The 18,376-nt window shown below is 45.4% G+C and overlaps 1 pseudogene; it reads right to left on the bottom strand.

Moving 5' to 3' along the window:
• Positions 1–1,020: 1,020 nt before the first annotated feature.
• Positions 1,021–3,650, bottom strand: LOC105718467 (ubiquitin carboxyl-terminal hydrolase 11-like; annotated as a pseudogene).
• Positions 3,651–18,376: the final 14,726 nt, after the last annotated feature.

Below are 18,376 nucleotides of genomic sequence, written 5' to 3'. Positions count from 1 at the left end.
CATTTCTATTCTGGAGCATCCTGCCTTTTACACTCTTCTCTCACACACTACTCATCCTTTAACATCCTGATTAAGTCTTGTCTCCCCTGTAGTGCGTTCACCAACAGTTCCCTCTCACACTCACCTCTTTCTTTTCTGAGCTCCTCTGGCATTTAGAGTCTGTGTCTCAGTTAAACTGAGTTTAGGCCAGGCACGGTGGCTCACACCTGTAATCCCAGCACTTTGGGAGGCTAAGGCAGGAGGATTGCTTGAGCCCAGGAGTTCGAGATCAGCTTAGACAACACAGTGAAATGCTGTCTCTACCAAAATTACACACAAAAAATTGGCCAGGTGTGGTGGTGCACACCTGTAGTCCCAGCTACTCGGGGGGCTGAGGTGGGAGGATTGCTTGAGCACAGGAGGTAGAGGCTGCAGTGAGCTGAGATTGTGCCAGTGCCTTCCAGGCTGGGCAACAGAGTGAGACACTGACTTAAAAAAAAATAAAAATAAAAACTGAGTTTTTTTTTTTTCTTTTTTGAGCGGGGAGCAGACTGGCACTTTATATATACACACACACGGCAGAAGGTACAGGGACTCAGTAAGAAAATACACTCTGTGTTCAGGTGAACCCCCATCACCACCCACGCAGAACACTCTGGGCTGAGGAGAAGGAAGGGCACAACCATAAATAAAGACTAGGAGGGAGGGTCACTGCTGGAAGGGCAAACACAGGCAGGGCGCGCACTGCCAGGAGGAAACAGGACCTGTTCTTTCCCGGGAGAGAGCGATGCAGCGGCACAGGAAAACAGTAGCCACGACTAAGCCTGCAATGCCTGGCGGGGGCACCTAACACGAATAAGAGAAGAGGGACGGACAAGAGAAGCGAGATTGTAGAAAGGGTTTTCTTTTCTGTGGCAGGACCCAGCCAGGGCTCTCATTTAACATCCATAAACTCAGAGCTGGGTGGGGAGCTGCAGGCAGGGGAGGCTGGGGTGCCAGATGAGCCGTCTGGGGACAGCAGGTGTCGCACCGTGTCCTGGCGTTGGTAGAAGAGGACATAGGCTGCCTTGGACTCAATGTGATTCTCATTCACAGGCGAGACGCTGTTGTCATCAAAGTAGTGCCACTGGCCGCTGTCCTTGTTGCAGGCAAATGTTGTGTAGTGTCCATCACGCATGCCCCCATAATGGTTGGAAACTGCAATGAGGTCATATTTGTACAGCTCCAGATTCGACTCATTCTGCGGCTTGATGACAAACTCAGAGAAGTCCAGGTACTGGATAGGAAACTCCACAAGGGTGTCCAGCTTCTCTCAGGAGAACTTGGTGTAGGAAAAGCATTTCAGGTGGATGATGAGGATCTCAGGCAGCATCCACAGATCCAGCTTCTTGATGGCCAGCTGGTGCTGCTTGCAGGAGGGGCAGTACCAGGGGTTTTCCTTCTCCAGGGTCTCCACAGTGGTGAAGAGCTCAGTGCACTCCTGCAGCTGGATGGGAGCCTTCTTCATCATGTACCCGACGCAGTCATGCTTCACGTAGCCCTCAGCCTCCGCCTCATCATAGTAATGCTTCTTCATCTCCGGCTCCCAGTCGATAGCAATATACGGCTGGGCATGGACTTCTTCAGGGGAGGTTGTGTGGTCGCTGGTCCCATTGGAGTTCACCGTCTGCAGGGTGAACAGCTGCTTGCGCCGTTGCCTCGGGGGCCACTGAGATGTGCCAAGGCAGTTGTCCAGAAGGAATGGGCACCTGTTGGTGACTCCAGAGCTGGACCCAGGCTGCTCTGGCTCAGGCTCTCGGAGGCCGCCCCCAGTTGAGGGCCCGGGGACGTCATCTTTATCTTCCTCATCATCTTTCTCATCCCCCATCGTCTTCATCATCTGAGCTGGGTTTGGTCACGTAGCGTGAGAGCCAGTACATCAGGACATTATACAGGCCCTCCCAGGTAAACCGGTCCTGGGGAACCAACACCAGGAGGGGGTGCCCAAAAAGCCTCAGGCCATAGTAAGAGTTGTTGTAGTCATGGGCAGGGGTGCGCTCCCGCAGGTAGACAGGAACCATGACGTCCTCTCTCGAGCCCTCGATAGCCTCAATCCGACCTGACACCTCATAGACGAGCTATCATCTCGATCCAAGATGCTGCTCAGAGGCTCCTCCAGCTGGTAGAGCTTATAGAAGCGGTGACTGAAGACATCAGCCACCATCATCCTCTATGGCGAGATACCCGTGTGCTTGGACAGAGCCACCCAAAGGTCCGAGATCTTGCCTTTCTTGGGGACCATGAGCTGATGCTGCTCAGGCTTGCGGCAAGAATCCATGGGGATAAAGAAGACCTCCAAGACCCTCTTGTGGTTGATAGGCAGTGGAACACTGAGGTAGCAGAAGGGGTCGAAGGTCACAGATATGTTGCCACAATCGGGGCACACCAGTGTGGACTTGAAGAGGCCATGGAAAGTGTCCACGATCACAGAATCATTCCACCGTTTGTGGTTCTGCCAGGCCTCCTGTGCCACCTCCTGATCAGGCTGCCCGGCAGCATCGCACAGCTCCACATACTCATTCTTCACCCAATTAAGGTCCTCATGCAGCCCGTCCAGGTGGAAGGACAGCAGCTCCTGAGAGTCATGCTGCTGGTAGCCCAGAAACTGGGACGCAAAATGGCTGACCTTGTTCTTGAACACATGTGGCACGATGGAGCGGTGGTGGCCAGACCATACCTGCTTCACCAGGTCTGCATAAGCTTCTGCGATCTCACCCTTCATGCCCAGTGGGTTGTGGAAGTTGAGCTCCTCCAGGTAGCCATTGTTGAGGAAGTACTCCTTGAGCTGTGGTGCGTTGCTGAGGCACTGCAGGGCCAAGTTCATGAAGCACATGTTGCCCAGATTGGTGAGGCCACAGATGCCTGGCTGGCCCCTGAAGTCCTTGTCTTCTTCCGAGATTTTCTTGTACATGACATGCAGCTGTGTGCTCGGCCAAGTGCCATCTTTCTGGTGGGTCTCCATGATGATCAGCTGCCCCGTCTCAAGGACTGAATTGAAAACCATGAGGTGTGTGTCATACAAGCGATCCAAAGAGCCTTCTGAGTTCTTGGCCCAAAGCCAAGTGTCTTCCTGGGGCTCCACCAGAAACTGCTCTCGAGCTGTGCGCAATACTAGGGCAACAGAATCGGTATTGCTGAACTGAACGGCGTGAGATGTATGCAAATCATTGTGCCGGACAAGCAGCAGTTCTACTGGGTACACCTCGACCTTCCGGATGTTGGACAGCTCTATGACCTTGTGTTCAATGGGTGGTTGGCCATACCAGCTGACCAGGTAATGCCAAGCAGCTGCTGAGAGCAACACATAATCCTCACCTTCCACCAGTCCCTCCTTGAGGGGACCAGTTTATCTCATCTTCAAAGAGTATGGCATTGTTGATGCAACCAGGGAAGGTGCCGGAGTCCTGGTCCCCTCCCTGCACGTACGCCTCCCACTGCTTATACCAGTGCTTCTCCACAAGGAACCAGCTTTCGCCGGCCCGCAGTGGACGTTCTCGTCCACCCTCGCCGTTTTCTATTTGGCACCACTGGTTGTCCAGGCCTGGCAGTTCCTCACGCTGTGGCTCTCTATCCTCAGCCCCTGCCACTGCCGCTGCCACCGCAGCAGCTGGATTCACTGCGACCGTCGCCATCGCTGTTAGTTCTCTTCTACAGCCAACGCAGCTGTGCGAGATTGGAAGATGCCCCTCAACAGCCACTTCTGGATTCTAGTCCCAGAAATGGAGGCAGAGCCCCCCAAACAGTCGCGGAACTACTGCCATATTGGAAATGGCCCCGCGCTCAGACACATCGAAGGGCTAGGTGGGGTAAAATCTTCAGTGGGAACCAAGAAAGACAGAAGTGCCTTGTGGGGCTCTAACGCCATGTAGAGTTAGGGCACAGGTGGCATGAAAAGTGAAGGCTGAGGTTCCCGAGGTAGGCGAGGACCCTTACCCTGGGAGGAGCATTTCTCTTAGTCTGATCAGAATGACTTTCATTGTACTACCTGTAACCATCAAAACCCAATGTCAAAAACTGAGTTTAAATGAAAACAGTTCAAATACAGTTTCTTGGTCCTTTTTTTTTTTTTCGTTTATTTTTGAGACGGAGTCTCATTCTGTCACTCAGGTTGGAGTACAGTGGCATGATCTTGGCTCACTGTAACCTCTGCCTCCCAGGTTCAAGTGATTCTCCTGTCTCAGCCTCCCAAGTAGCTGGGATTACAGGTGTGTACTAACACACCCAGCTAATTTTTGCATTTTTAGTAGAGATGAGGTTTCACTATGTTGGCCAGGCTGGTCTCGAACTCCTGACCTCAGGTAATCCACCTGCCTCAGCCTCCCAAAGTGCTGGGATTACGGGTGTGAGCCTCTGTGCCTGGCCCAGTTTCTTGCTTTTATTTTGTCTCTCTAATAAGAGTGTAAGCTCCTAGAGGACAGGGACCATCCTATATTTCTTCCATATACCCTACTATACATGGCATAGTTCTGGGCTTTTATGCATTCATTTAATAAACATTTCTTAACGAATATTGAATGTACAATAATATGCTATGGGATATAATAATTAGTAAGACAAGGTCTTTAATAATGTTGAGGTACCTCCATTCTAATGGGAGCTTAGGGATACTAATATTTAGTATTTCATTTAGTCAGTGCTATGGAAGGCTTTATAGCAGATGATTAATATTCTCAGATGTATTAATTATATAAATATGGGATCTAAGCAGCGTATGAGCAGGGTGAGTGATTGGCAATAAGGGTTCCCAGTCTGCAGCAGTATCTGAGGTGAGACGTGATAAAGGCCTGAACTGAAACCCTAGAAATGGAGTGAGGATGGATTCAAGAGCCTCTATGGAAATGAAAATCAAAGGGATTGTGATGACTCAACTGTAGAATATAAAGTGTAGAAGACAAGGATATTCAGGATGATTCTGGCCTCTTGCTTGAGCGTTGGTTTGATAATATAAGCCATTTAGGAAATAAGAGCCATGAGGGAAAAAAGCCAGTTTGGAGATTAAGATGCCCCTGGGATCTCCAGAAAGAGATCCCTGTGAATAGCTAGAAATTCAGGTCTGGGGCCTAAGGATTGGAATTTGGACTAGAGAGAGAGAAAACTTGAAATTTTAGCAAACAGTGGTTGTTGAAGCCATAGAAGAGATCAGGATGTGGAAATATGAGAAGTATAAAGTACCTGAGACAGAAATGCTCAGAGAAGTTAGAGGGGATGCAGGAATCAGCAGGCACCCCGTGTCAGTGGCCAGCAGTATTAATGCTGCAGTGAGACCAATTTGCAATTATGTATTCAGCATTTGGGAGAGTATTGAAAAGGTGGTTCCTGGCTCAATAAATGGTGATCAGAATGAATTGAATATGGGACAAGAAAGTGAGGATAAACTTTTGATAAACTTGGAATGACAGGAAGGAGAGAGAAGAGTTCATTGTTTGAAGATGAAATTAGGGCCCCCTTTTTTTATTTTTTATTTATTTTTATTTTTTAAGACAGGGTCTTGCAGTATCACCCAGGCTGGAGTACAGTGGTGCAATCAGTACTGCAGCGTTGACCTCCTGGGCTCAAGTGATCCTCTTGCCCAAACCATCTGAGTAGCTGGGGCCACAGGTGCATGCCACCACACCTAGCTAATTTTTTAATTTTTTTTTAAAGATGAGGTCTCAATATGTTGCCCAGGCCAGCCTCAAATTCCTGAGCTTAAGTAATCCTCCTGCCTTGGCCTCCCAAACTGGTAGAGTTGTAGACGTGAGCCGCTGTTCCTGGCCTGGGCTTTTTAAAAATGAAGGTTTCTTGAACTTTTTTTTTTTGGTGAGAAGTGGGAAAAAGGCTGGAAAAGAGAGAGAAAGCATTATCTGTTGTATTCTAGGATATGCACTAACCCCTTTACATGTTTCATGTTTAATCTTCGTCATCACCTTATAAGCAAGGGTGTCCTATCCACTGGGCACGAGGCTCAGCATTGTTAACTAACTTGCCCAGAGGAGTCAATAATTGTTTGACTACTAAGACCAAACTCTTTCCATTATGTGTGGCTGTTTCCAGGCTCTTACCCATCTCTAATCCATCACAAAAGAAAGGGGATAATTTGTTGGTCTGGAGACAGAAGAGGGTGAGAATGTTAATGTGGCCAAGGTCACCATTAGACAGACTTTGTGGGAGGAACAGGGACACTGTCCCCATGACAGGAGGCAGGATATAAGGAATAACCTACACACAGTAAGGCCCAGATGTGGGGATCGCTTCCATGTGAAGCCCCTCGGAATTGGGCCTCACCATATGGTGAGCTTGAGCCCAGACACAGTTTCCCGTTGGAGGTAGTCGAGCTATGGGGAAGCTGAGCTGAGATCAAAGGATATATGAAAACAACTTTGCTAGACAATGAGGTGATACCTATGTGGTCTGAGAAGACATTGTGTTTTTCTGTTTCTGCATTTTATGCTTTGTTTACCCATTTGCTGGGTCCTGTGCTTGTTCTTGTGACAGATATTTGCAAAGATAACAGGCTTACTGCCTCTCTGGTGCCTTGCATAGATAGTTAACTTTTTAACTATAGGTTTCCCCAACCCGATAATGAGACCCACCTGGACGACTTGATTGTATCCAATTATGTATCTGATTTTATTATTGTGTTATCTGCTGCCTAAGCTTGTATCCTGAGGACTTTCTGTTCCCTTTGATGTGTGAGATAATGGTGTCTGTTCCTGCAAATGAAGTAGGACAAAGATATGTATACTAATTGTGTGCAAAATAAATTGGCTGTCTAAGCATTGCTTATTCAGTACTCCAGACCCCGCTTTCTGTCTACTTTTCTTCCCGTGCACTCCCCTATTCAGGTTGGAACCCTTTTGCTGGCCAAGAGTCCCCGGCAGACGTGCTGGCCTCTTGGGAACCCAGACCCAGAGATGGAAAGCCTCCCTAAAGATGGGAGCTGAGGGGGCATACTGGAGCCTTAGCTGGTCGTTTCCTAAGAGGGAGGCGTAGAGGAGGATATCATGTGGAGATACTAGAAATCATAGCTGAAGGCGACCAGGCGCGGTGGCTCACACCTGTAATTTCAGCACTTTGGGAGACCGAGGCAGGTGGATCACGAGCTCAGGAGATTGAGACCATCCTGGCCAACGTGGGGAAATCCCGTCACTACTAAAAATATAAAAATAGCTGGGCGTCATGGTGCGTGTTTGTAATCCCAGCTACTTAGGAGGCTAAGGCAGGAGAATTGCTTGAACCAGGGAGTCAGATTTTACAGTGAGCCAAGATCATGCCACTGCACTCCAGCCTGGCAACAGAGCAAGACTCCATCAAAAAAAAAAAAAAAAAAGAAAAAAGAAAAAGCTGAAGGCTGGATACAGTGGCTCATGCCTGTAATCCCAGCACTTTGGGAGGCCGAGACAAGTGGATCGCTTGAATCCAGGAGTTTGAGACCAGATGGCCAACATAGGAAACCCCATCTGTACTAAAAATGCAAAAATACCAGGTGGGTGTGGTGGCACATATCTGTAATCCCAGCTACTCAGGAGGCTGAGGCAGGAGAATCGCTTGAACCTGGAAGGCAGGGGTTGCAGTGAGCTGAGATTGAGCCAGTGCACTCCAGCCTTGGTGACAGAATGAGACTCCATCTCCAAAAAAAAAAAAAAAAAAAAATGGGTGACCAGGCTTGTGCTCACACCTGTAATCCCAACACTTGGGGAGGCCAAGGTGGGAGGATTGCTTGAGGCTGGGAGTTTGAGACCAGCCTGGGCAACACAGTGAGACTCTATCTCTAAAAAAAAAAAATAGGCAAAATATTTGAACAGACACCTCACCAAAGAAGATATACAGATAGTAAATAGGCATATGAAAAAATGCTTAAAGTCATGCATCATTAGGGAATTGCAAATTAAAACAACGATAAGATACTACCGTACACCTATTAGAATGGCTAAAATCTAAAAGATTGACAACACCAAATGGTGATAAGGATGTGGAGCAATAGGAACTCCCATTCACTGCTGGTGGGAGTCAAAACACTACAGCTACTGTGGGAGAAAGTTTGGCGGTTTTGTATAAAATTAAACCTGCTTTTGCCATATGATCTAATAATTGTCCTTTTGTATTTACACAAAGGAGTTAAAAACTTATGTCTACACAGAAACCTGCACAGGAGTGTTTATGGCAGCATTATTCACAGTTGCCAAAACTTGGAAGCAACCCATATGTCCTTCTGTAGGTAAATGAGTAAATAAACTGTGGTATATCCATTCAATATGAATATTATTCAGTGCTAAAAAGAAACAAGCTATCAGTCCGTGAAAAGACACGGAAGAAACTTAAATGCTTATCACTAAATGAAATAATTTGAAAAGGCTGTATACTATATAATCCCAACTAGATGTAATTCTAGAAGAGGCAAAACTATGGAGATAGTAAAATGATCACTGGGTGTCAGGGGCTTTGGGAGGAAGGGATGAATAAATAGAGCAGATGGGATTTTTAGGGCAGTTAAACTATACCATGTGATACTATACTATATAATACTATAATGATAGGTACATGTCATTACACATTTGCTAAAACCTATAGAATATACAACACCAAGAGTGAACCCTAATGCAAACATGTGGACTTTGGGTGATAATGACGTGTCAGTGTTGGTTCACTAGTTTTAACAAATGCATCACTCTGGTGCTGCATGTCGGTAGCAAGGGAGGCTGTGTCTGGAGGCAGGGAGTCTGGGATAGCTCTATATGTTCCCCTCACTTTTGCTGTGAACTTAAAATGCCCTTTAAAAGTCTACATAGGCCAGGGACAGTGGCTCACGCCTGTAATCCCAGCACTTTGGGATGCCAAGGCAGGTGGATTGCTTGAGCCTAGGAGTTCAAGACCACCGTGGACCACATGGTGAAACTCTGCCTCTACAAAAAAGTACAAAATTAGCTGGGCATGGTGGTGTGCGCCTATAGTTTCAGCTACTTGGGAAGCTGTAGTGGGAGGATCACCTGAGTCCTGGAGGTGGAAGTTGCATTGAGCCAAGATTGCACCATGTACTTCAGCCTGGGTGACAGAGTAAGATGCTGTTTCAAAAAAAAAAGTCTATGTAAAAAGTTGAGGGGGAAGGATTGGGAAATCAGTATATTGCTAGAAAAACTATATGAAAATCTTTTATGTTTATATAAAATTAAGTTCCATTCCCTAAAGAATAAGGGATAAGATATAGAAAAACTCCAGATTCTCAACATGATGCAGAGCACCTGAGGCATTTATTTTCTATTTTATTTTATTTTTTTAGAGATGGGGTTTCACTCGTGTCACCCAGGCGGGAGTGCAGTGGCGTAATCATAGCTGGGACTACAAGTATGCACCACATGCTTGGCTATGAACCTGAAGTATGCTCATGCAGTAGGGAGAATGTAGAACTCTAAGGGTGAGGAGACCTGCCTGGAACCCTGACTCTGTCACTAGGCAATTCCTATCATCTCACTAGGTCTGTTCTCTCAGCTGCAAAATTGATCGATGTGTGATATCGGAAATGTCTTTGAGCTTGGGATATCCATGCTGGTGTTTGGCTACAGTATAACAAAGTGGTTAGAGCACAAACTCTGGAGTTAGAATGCTTAGGTTAAACCTCAGCACCTCACACCCAAGCTGTGTGACTGTGGGTAAGTTATTAGCTTCTCTGAGCCCCGGTTTCTTCATCTGTAGACTAGGGATAATAATGGTAAATATCCTGCTGGGTAGTTGTAAGGATTCAATGAAAAAAAATCTATAAAAAGTGCCTGACACACAGTAAGTAGAAGATAAATACAAGCTAATATAATTACAAAGTGTACATGCTGTTATTCTGATAATCTCTTGCTACTGCTGAGAGCACACTATATACCTATATGTAGTTGCAAGGAGCAAGAGGTAAATGGAATTAACCGATTGGAGTTTGCCAGGTTCCCCTTTTGGGAAAGGAATGGAAGGAATCTTCAAAGATCTGAGTGGTCAGGACCTCTGGGTTATGACTCAGCTACAGTCAACTGTCAGATTTTCCCACAGCTCAGTGGAAAGTCACTGAAGACTCTGTGAAAACAGTGCCATCTCTCCTTCAGTGTTTCTCTGCTAGGATGCATTGCTGACTCTGGAGGTCTGACCATATTTTTGTCCCAGCAAGCAGAGTGATCTAAGCAGGCTTGGTGGATTTTTCACCCAAAATGTCTCCAACTGTTTCTGCTTAACTGATAATGCTACAAGGCTCAAGCCTATGAAAGTTTATTGTCAACCCCACTGTAGGACATCAAAAAAGAAAAGTTTAGGGTCTGGATTGTTTCTCCCGTTAGTAACAATGATGTAGTGACTATCAGATTATTTCAGAGTTCAGAATCTCATGTCTTAGTTCCCTTTGCTGCTCTCTACCTTCCTCTGTGGGTGAAATTAAGATTATGGATGCCACCTTGAAAGATAGTATACAGGCTGGGTGCAGTGGCTCATGCCTGTAAACCCAGGAGGGGATTAGCCACTGCACCCAGCCTGTATACTATCTTAGGAGGCTGAGACGGGTGGATCATGAGATCAGGAGTTCAAGACCAGCCTGGCCAAGATGCTAAAACTCTGTCTCTACTAAAAATGCAAAAATTAGCCTGATGTGGTGGCACATGCCTGTAATCCCGGCTCTCTGGAGGCAGAGGCAGGAGAATCGAATCGCTTGAACCCAGGCCACAGAGGTTGTAGTGAGCCGAGAACGTGCCACTGCACTCTAGCCTGGGCGACAGAGCAAGACTCTGTCTCAAAAAAAAAAAAAAAAAGAAAGCGTATACATTATACATTAGTGATAGTCACTAAGATTTTTTTAAAAAGATTTCTTAGATTGCCCCAGCAGAAGCTCCATCTGTTAATGTAATTGTCCACAGTTTTAACAGAAGTAGAAACATCTACATAATTTGGTTATAATTCTAACATCTTTTGAAATCTTCTTAGGTCACTTTCTCAAATTTGAGTTCAATAACCCTTTTTATCAACCTGATTGAATCCTCAATCTTCCTCTTTCTAGCCTTGCAGAGAAACCTCACAGCTAGCTCTACACTGTGATGTTCAAGTAACTAAGGGGCTAGTGATTTGGGACAAAGTGCCTTTTCTTTCTTAAATTTCCCTTTTTAAGAGTAGAGATGCCGTGGTCTAAAGCTGGTCTGGAATTTCCCCTGCATTGAGGTCTACTCAATACAAGAATCTATTTTAAACCTAAATCTCTTGCCCAGGTGTGAATTTCCTTCTGGCTGCCCTAGGACTAGATACTGGATGCCATTCAACAAATATTGGTTTGTATTACACATCTTTTAATAGCATTTTAGTGGCCTTGGCACCTCCCCTCTGAATGTTTCTCCTTTTGGACTCCCTACTTCTCTGTGTACCTTTTTGTCTTCAGGTAGATCATTGGGATCTGCCCTTTGCAGAAAAATCTACACTTTGGTACTTGAAATGTCATGATATACATTTTTTTTTTTGAGACGGAGTTTCGCTCTTGTTACCCAGGCTGGAGTGCAGTGGTGCAATCTCGGCTCACCGCAACCTCCGCCTCTTGGGTTCAAGCAATTCTCCTGCCTCAGCATCCTGAGTAGCTGGGACTACAGGCGAACGCCACCATGCCCAGCTAATTTTTGTATTTTTAGTAGAGACGGGGTTTCACCATGTTGACCAGGATGGTCTCGATCTCTTGACCTCGTGATCCACCTGCCTTGGCCTCCCAAAGTGCTGGGATTATAGGCGTGAGCCACCGCGCCCGGCCCATGATATACATCTTAAAAAAATTTTTTTTGGGGGACATGGTCTCCCTCTGTTGCCCAGGTTAGAGTACAGTGGGCACAATCATAGCTCACTGAAACCTTAAACTCTTGGGCTCAAGCAGTTTTCTCGCCTCAGCCTCTCAAGTAGGTGGGACTACAGAGGCACAACACCACACCTAGTTAATGTTTTTTCTTTTTTGTAGAGACAGGGTCTTGCTATGTTGACCATGGTGGTCTTGAACTCCTGGCCTCAAGTGATTCTTCCATCTTGGCTTCCCAAACAGCTGGGATTACAGCCATGAGCCACCATGCCCAACCATAACATGCTTTTTTTTCTTTTTCTTTTCTTTTTTTTGCGACTGCGTCTCACTGTGGTGCCCAAGCTGGAGTGCAGTGGTATGATCTTGGCTCACTGCAACCTCCGCCTCCCAGGTTCAAGCTATTCTTGTGCCTCAGCCTCCCGAGTAGCTGGAACTACAGGCGTGAGCCACCATGCCTGGCCAATATTTGTATTTTCAGTAGAGACAGGGTTTCACCCTGTTGGCCAGGCTGGTCTCAAACTCCTGACCTCAGGTGATCTACCCACCTCAGCCTCCCAAAGTGCCTGGGATTACAGGAGTGAGCTACTGTGCCCAGCCGATACACATTTTTTAAATGAAGAAATTGAGACTCAGAAAAGGTAATTGGCTTGCCCAAGGTCATATAGGCACTCATTAACAGAGGTCAAGCCCAGAACACTGACTTCCCTGAATTCTATTCCATAGTGACTCTGTTAAGCCAGTAAGCGTCACCTTTTTAAAAATATGTGCTTCCAAGGTAGGGGTTAGGAGGAATAGAGGGAATGAAACTCTCATTGAAGAAAGGATAGGGCTAAAGGAAGGATAGAACCTATGCAAAGAAATGGCTCTGAGTAGGCAAAAGGCCCGGGGAAACAGTGAGTGTCTGGCTGTGGACAGGGAGAGGAGGTGCCATGGGGTGAGGAAAAGGCACAGAGAGAGTTGAGAGACCACCACCAACACATACTTGGCCTGGTTGAAAATCTGACTCGCCTAAACAGATATAAATGCTCCTCCAGATCTTACTATTTCTACAGCTGTGACTTAACTGCTGCTTATCTTTCCTCCAAGAGATTCCTTGGAATGAAACCAATGGGAGTCCAGGGTTTGGAAGAGTCTCATCAGAGCAGATGGGCCAGCAGCAGCCAGAACCCTTGTTGCCTTTGGCTGAGAACACTATCCTGGATCTGAATGTCTTGTGAGCAAACCCCAGCAGGCTCAGCCTTAGGCCTGAGCGAAGTTGGCCTGCTTCTCCTTGAAGAACCTTGTATACTCCCACATCTCCCCTCCCTTCTTTTGCATGTTGAAAATCACATTCTTAGAGCACTCTTGAAGCCAAAACCACATTGCCTGTTAGCAGCCCCAGAAGGATGGCGTCTTAGTGCTTTTGGTCCCTTGGTGTATTTAGAAGTGTACCGCATGGAGGGTCAGGAGGCCCGGTTCTGGTTCTTACCCAACTACTAATTTTCCCTGGGACCACAGGCAAAGTGTTCGTCCCTGGGCCACATTTCCTTAGCCGTAAAGTTGTTTATAATAACTTTAATTTAGGAAATGTTTGCTGTATATCAGACATAATCTCAATGAATTCTTTCAACAATCCTATGGAATACGTACTTTTTTTAATATAGAATCTTGCTCTGTCACCCAGGCTGGAGTGCAGTAGCACCATCTTGGCTCACTGCACCCTCCGCCTCCCAGGTTCAAGCAATTCTCCTGCCTCAGCCTCATGAGTAACTAGAATTGCAGGCATGAACCACCATGCCTGGCTAATTTTCTTATTTTTAGTAGAGATGTGATTTCACCATGTTGGCCACGCTGGTCTTGAACTCCTGGCCTCGATCTGCTTGCCTCGGCCTCCCAAAATGTGACTGGCCAGGCATAAGCCACAGCCCTAGGCTAGCATAGGTACTATTACTGTCCTGCTTTACAGGTAAGGAAGCTGAGGCTTAGAATTTTTATATACTAACCAACCTATTTAAATTACCAGCCCCTACCTGTGGCCAGCACTCCTTTCTCTGCCTTATTTTAGCCATAGCATTTATTACCACCTAAGATGTTATATATTTTACTTTTTGGTTTGCTCTCTCCATCTATGAGACTATAAGCTCCATTAGGGAATGGATTTTTATCTTTGTATTCCTGTTGTTATTGTTCATTTGCTGTGTCCCTAAGACCTAGAATTATGCCTGGCTCATGATAGGTACTCAATGTTGGTTGAATGAAAAAAACAAGTGAATGAATTCTTGGTAGGAGTGTAAATTGGTATAGACTCTGAGGAAGTCAGTTTGGCAGTAGTAATATTTAAGATGCACTAACCTTTGGACCCTGCAACACCAAAACTGTATATATCCTATAGACGATATATTCGTGCATCTGCCTAAAACCGTGAATACCAGGCACAGTGGCTTATGTCTGTAATCCCAGCACTTTGGGAGTCCGAGGCAGGAGGATCACTTGAGCTCAGAAGCTCGAGACTGCCTGGGCAACATAGTGAGACTCTAACAAATAAATAGATAACCAGACATAGTGGCACCTATCTGTGGTTCAAGCTGCTTGAGGGGCTGAGGTGAAAGGATTGCTTGAGGCCTGGGAGCTGAAGGTTGCAGTGAGCCATGATCATGCCACTGCAGTCCACTCTGGGTGACACAGAGAGACCCTGTCTCAAAAAAAAAAAAAAAAAAAAAAAAAAGATGAGAAACAAGTAAGATATTCATCAATAAGAGAACTTATTAAATAAGTGTGATAGGTCCCTCCAGTGGGCTTCTATGTAGAAGTGGAAAAGAATGCAGTAAATCTGCATATGCTGATACATAACAACTTAAGAGATACTAAGTAAAAAAAAGGAAAGTGTAAGATGATGTATCACTCTTTTTCATTTGTATGAAAAGAAAAAATATGATAGATTTTAAGATGTACTTGTTTATGCCTAGACTCTTTCTAGAAAGAAAGCTAAGAAACAAATCATTGCCTCTGAAGAGGGTACAGAAGTTTTAGGTTGGGATGGAGAACATCCTCTTACTGAGATATAATTGACAAACCATATAAGACTCATTTAAAGTATATAGTTCACTTTATATGAATGAATTATGTTTGATATACTATGTTACTTGTAAAGATTATGATTGGCTGGGGTGGTAGCCCACACCTGAAATCCCAGCACTTTGGGAGGCTGAGGTGGGTGGATCACGAGGTCAAGAGATCGAGACCATACTGGCCAACATGGTGAAACCCTGTTTCTAGTAAAAATACAAAAATTAGCCAGGCATGGTGGCAGGCACCTGTAGTCCCAGCTACTCAGGAGGCTGAGGCAGGAGAACTGTTTGAACCCAGGAGGTGGAGGTTGCAGTGAGCCAAGATCATGCTACTGTGCTCCAGCTTGGGCGACAGAGTGAGACTCCGTCTCACAAAAAAAAAAAAAAAAGGATATGGTTAAAATATATATAATGTAAAATTGGCCCCCCCGCTTTTTTTAAGAGACAGGGTCTCTATTACCTAGACTGGAGTGCAGAGGCATGATCATAGCTCAACGTAACCTTGAACTCCTAGACTCAGGTGGTCCTCTCACCTCAGCCTCCCAAGTAGTTGGGACTACAGGTATGAGCTATCATACCTTGCTAATTAAAATAATTTTTTGTTGTTGTTGAGATAGGGCCTCACTATGACCAGGCTGGTCTCAAATTCCATAATCTCAAGTGATTCAAGCAATTCTGCCATCTCGGCCTCCCAAAGTGGTGGAATTACAGGCATGAGCCACCACATCTGGCCTATCCCTTTTTAAGTATATAATTAATTGGCATTAATTACATTCACAACATGGTGCAACCATTGCCACTATTTCCCAAATATTTTCATCCCCCAGACAGAAACTTTAACTACCGTAGTCTTTTATAATATTTGATTTTTAAAAAATAATTTGTATGTATTACCTTTTTTATTTTAAAAACTAATTTTAGGACAGGCAAGGTGACACACACTTATAATCCTAACACTTTGGGAGGCCAACGTAGGAGGATAACTTGAGCCCAGGAGTTCAAGACCAGTTTAGGCAATGTAGAGAGACCTCATCACTACCAAAAAAATTTTTTAAATTGTCCAGGCGTGGTGGCACATGCCTACAGTCCCAGCTACTCGGGAGGCTGAGGTGAGGGGATTGCTTGAGCCCAGGAGTTTGAGACTGCAGTAAGCCATGATTGTGCAACTGCACTCCAGCCTGGGCAGTAGAGCAGGACCCTGTTTCACAAATATAAAAGAAAATTAAAAATTTAAAAATTAAAATGCATTTTAAAAAGAAAGTATAACAGGTTTAGAAAACGAAGTAACTTGCCTAAGATTGCACAGCTCATATTTCATAGCAGCAACCACCAGTTTTATTATAAAGTAATAAAAATTCTTAGAAAGAATGAAGTTTTAGCCATCTTTCTGGGTGTTATAAGGGACTTGGATATCATCTAATCCCTTCATTTTACAGGTGAGATAACAGATTCATTGAGGCAAGATGGCTACCCTAAGTCAGGAATCCTATCAGTAGCAGGCCTCCTAATCCAAAAGACAGAGTAGGTCACAGAAGACGTCTTTTGCTTTTGACAAAACATGTAAGGTTTGAATCTCTCCTGCCCCCAAAAGGGACTTAGGAGTCTCTTACTTCAGGTATCTCTTGTATGTTCCATGTACCTGTACTGTCTAGTAGGAGGGAATTGGGGCCACTGCACACTGAAATCATTGTTTCTGTTTATCTGAAACTACGCAGCAAACCCTTAGGGCCTATCTCAATTTCTACTTGTAAGAAAATGTACCTGATTGCCCTACCACATCCAATTCCCAGTTAATTCTTTTTTTTTTTTTTGAGATGGAGTTTCACTCTTGTTACCCAGGCTGGAGTGCAATGGCGCAATCTCGGCTCATTGCAACCTCCGTCTCCTGGGTTCAAGCAATTCTCCTGCCTCAGCCTCCCGAGTAGCTGGGACTACAGGCGTGTGCCACCATGCCCAGCTAATTTTTGTATTTTTAGTAGAGACGGGGTTTCACCATGTTGACCAGGATGGTCTCAATCTCTTGACCTCGTGATCCACCCGCCTTGGCCTCCCAAAGTGCTGGGATTATAGGTGTGAGCCACCGCGCCTGGCCTTCCCACTTAATTCTTAACTGTTATATACATTATTATTTGAAACATGTAATTAGCAATCAGAGAAGGTGTGAGGCATTTTATAGCTGTGTCAATGTATGAGTCCATTCTGCCCACTAGTGTAAAGCTCCAGGGAAGCCGGAGGTGGGTGACTGATTTCTACTAGAAGGTCCTCAGTAGATGGTTGTTGGTTGCTTAGGTTAATTGAGCTGTGCCGTTCTGAACAAAAACTCTATGATTTTAGATATAAGATATTTCAAAGGTTTATCCGTGCCTCCCCACAGAGCTATGTACTGGATCACAGAACATTGGAATCAGTGGACATTGTGGCTGTCCCTCAGTTGCTGAGAACCAAGTGTGACTCTTTCCTGTTATCCTTACCTTGGCATTAATTGCACCTTCATTTATGTGATTGTTTGATTACAGTTCATCTTCTCCTACTCCCTCCCACCCCCAACAGACTAGAAATTCCATAAGAACATAGACTGTGTCTGGCTTCACTCACCAGCATATCTCCAGCACCAAGCCTGGCACATAGTAGGTGCTCAAGAAACATTTGTTGATTGGATGAATGAATATAGCACCTTATTTTATAGATGAGGAAGCAGAGGCCCAAAGAGGTCAGGTCAGTGGCAGAGCTGGGACAAGAAGGCAGGTCTCCTGGTTCCTCAGCCAGTGTTCTGTTTTCCTTTGTATCCTCTCAGCGTTGGAGTTGGAAAATCTTGGCACCTAGTCTTACCCTTTCATTTTACAAATGGGAAACTGAGGCCCAGAGAGGGGAAAGACTTAACCAGGACCCACAGAAAGAGGCACTGGCAAAGCAAAGCCTAGTACTTGGATCTCCTGACTCCCAAGCTAGTGCTCTTTCTTTGTAAAAGCACAAAAAAAAACAAAGCTGAATTGGGCTTCTTGCCAAGCCCCTGCAGGAGGTCACATAGCCGAGCAGCTCTCAGAGTTCCTTGTCTATTCTTAGCCTGAACTTTTAGTGACTCTGGCCTTCAGCAGCCTTTTTCCCCCTTTTTCCTTTGCAATGGTCTATTGCGTATATGTAGTGTGTGTTTTAAATAAATGGTGCTACGTGTAGGAAATGGGCTTCAGCACAGTCTTGCTACAGAGGTCCTGAAAAGAATAAACGCGAGAGAAGGGGCCCTGAGAAAACAATCAACTTCCCTTCCTCTGAAGTGACCCCAGTGTCCCAGAGCCACCCTCTCTCTGCTGCCTGTCACAACTACCAACGCAAGGCTAAACCCTTCACACAATAAGAAGGAAATCAACAGAAAGAACTTACAAGGAAGATTGGCTGTTAGTATTGGCCACTGAAGCCTCATTTTGATGAGGATCAAAAATCAGCTCTTCCTAAGCTGTGGTCCCTCTTCTAACATACACTACAGTTTCCCAGCAACAAGTCATTTATCAGTCAGTCACCAAACATGAATGAAAAGACCCTTCAG

Source organism: Aotus nancymaae, unplaced genomic scaffold (assembly GCF_030222135.1).
Source record: "Aotus nancymaae isolate 86718 unplaced genomic scaffold, 86718_ANA_hifiasm-v0.15.2.pri h1tg000210l, whole genome shotgun sequence".
NCBI lineage: Eukaryota > Metazoa > Chordata > Mammalia > Primates > Aotidae > Aotus > Aotus nancymaae.
The sequence above is the reverse complement of the archived record's forward strand: the minus strand, read 5'-3'. Positions and strand labels throughout refer to the sequence as shown.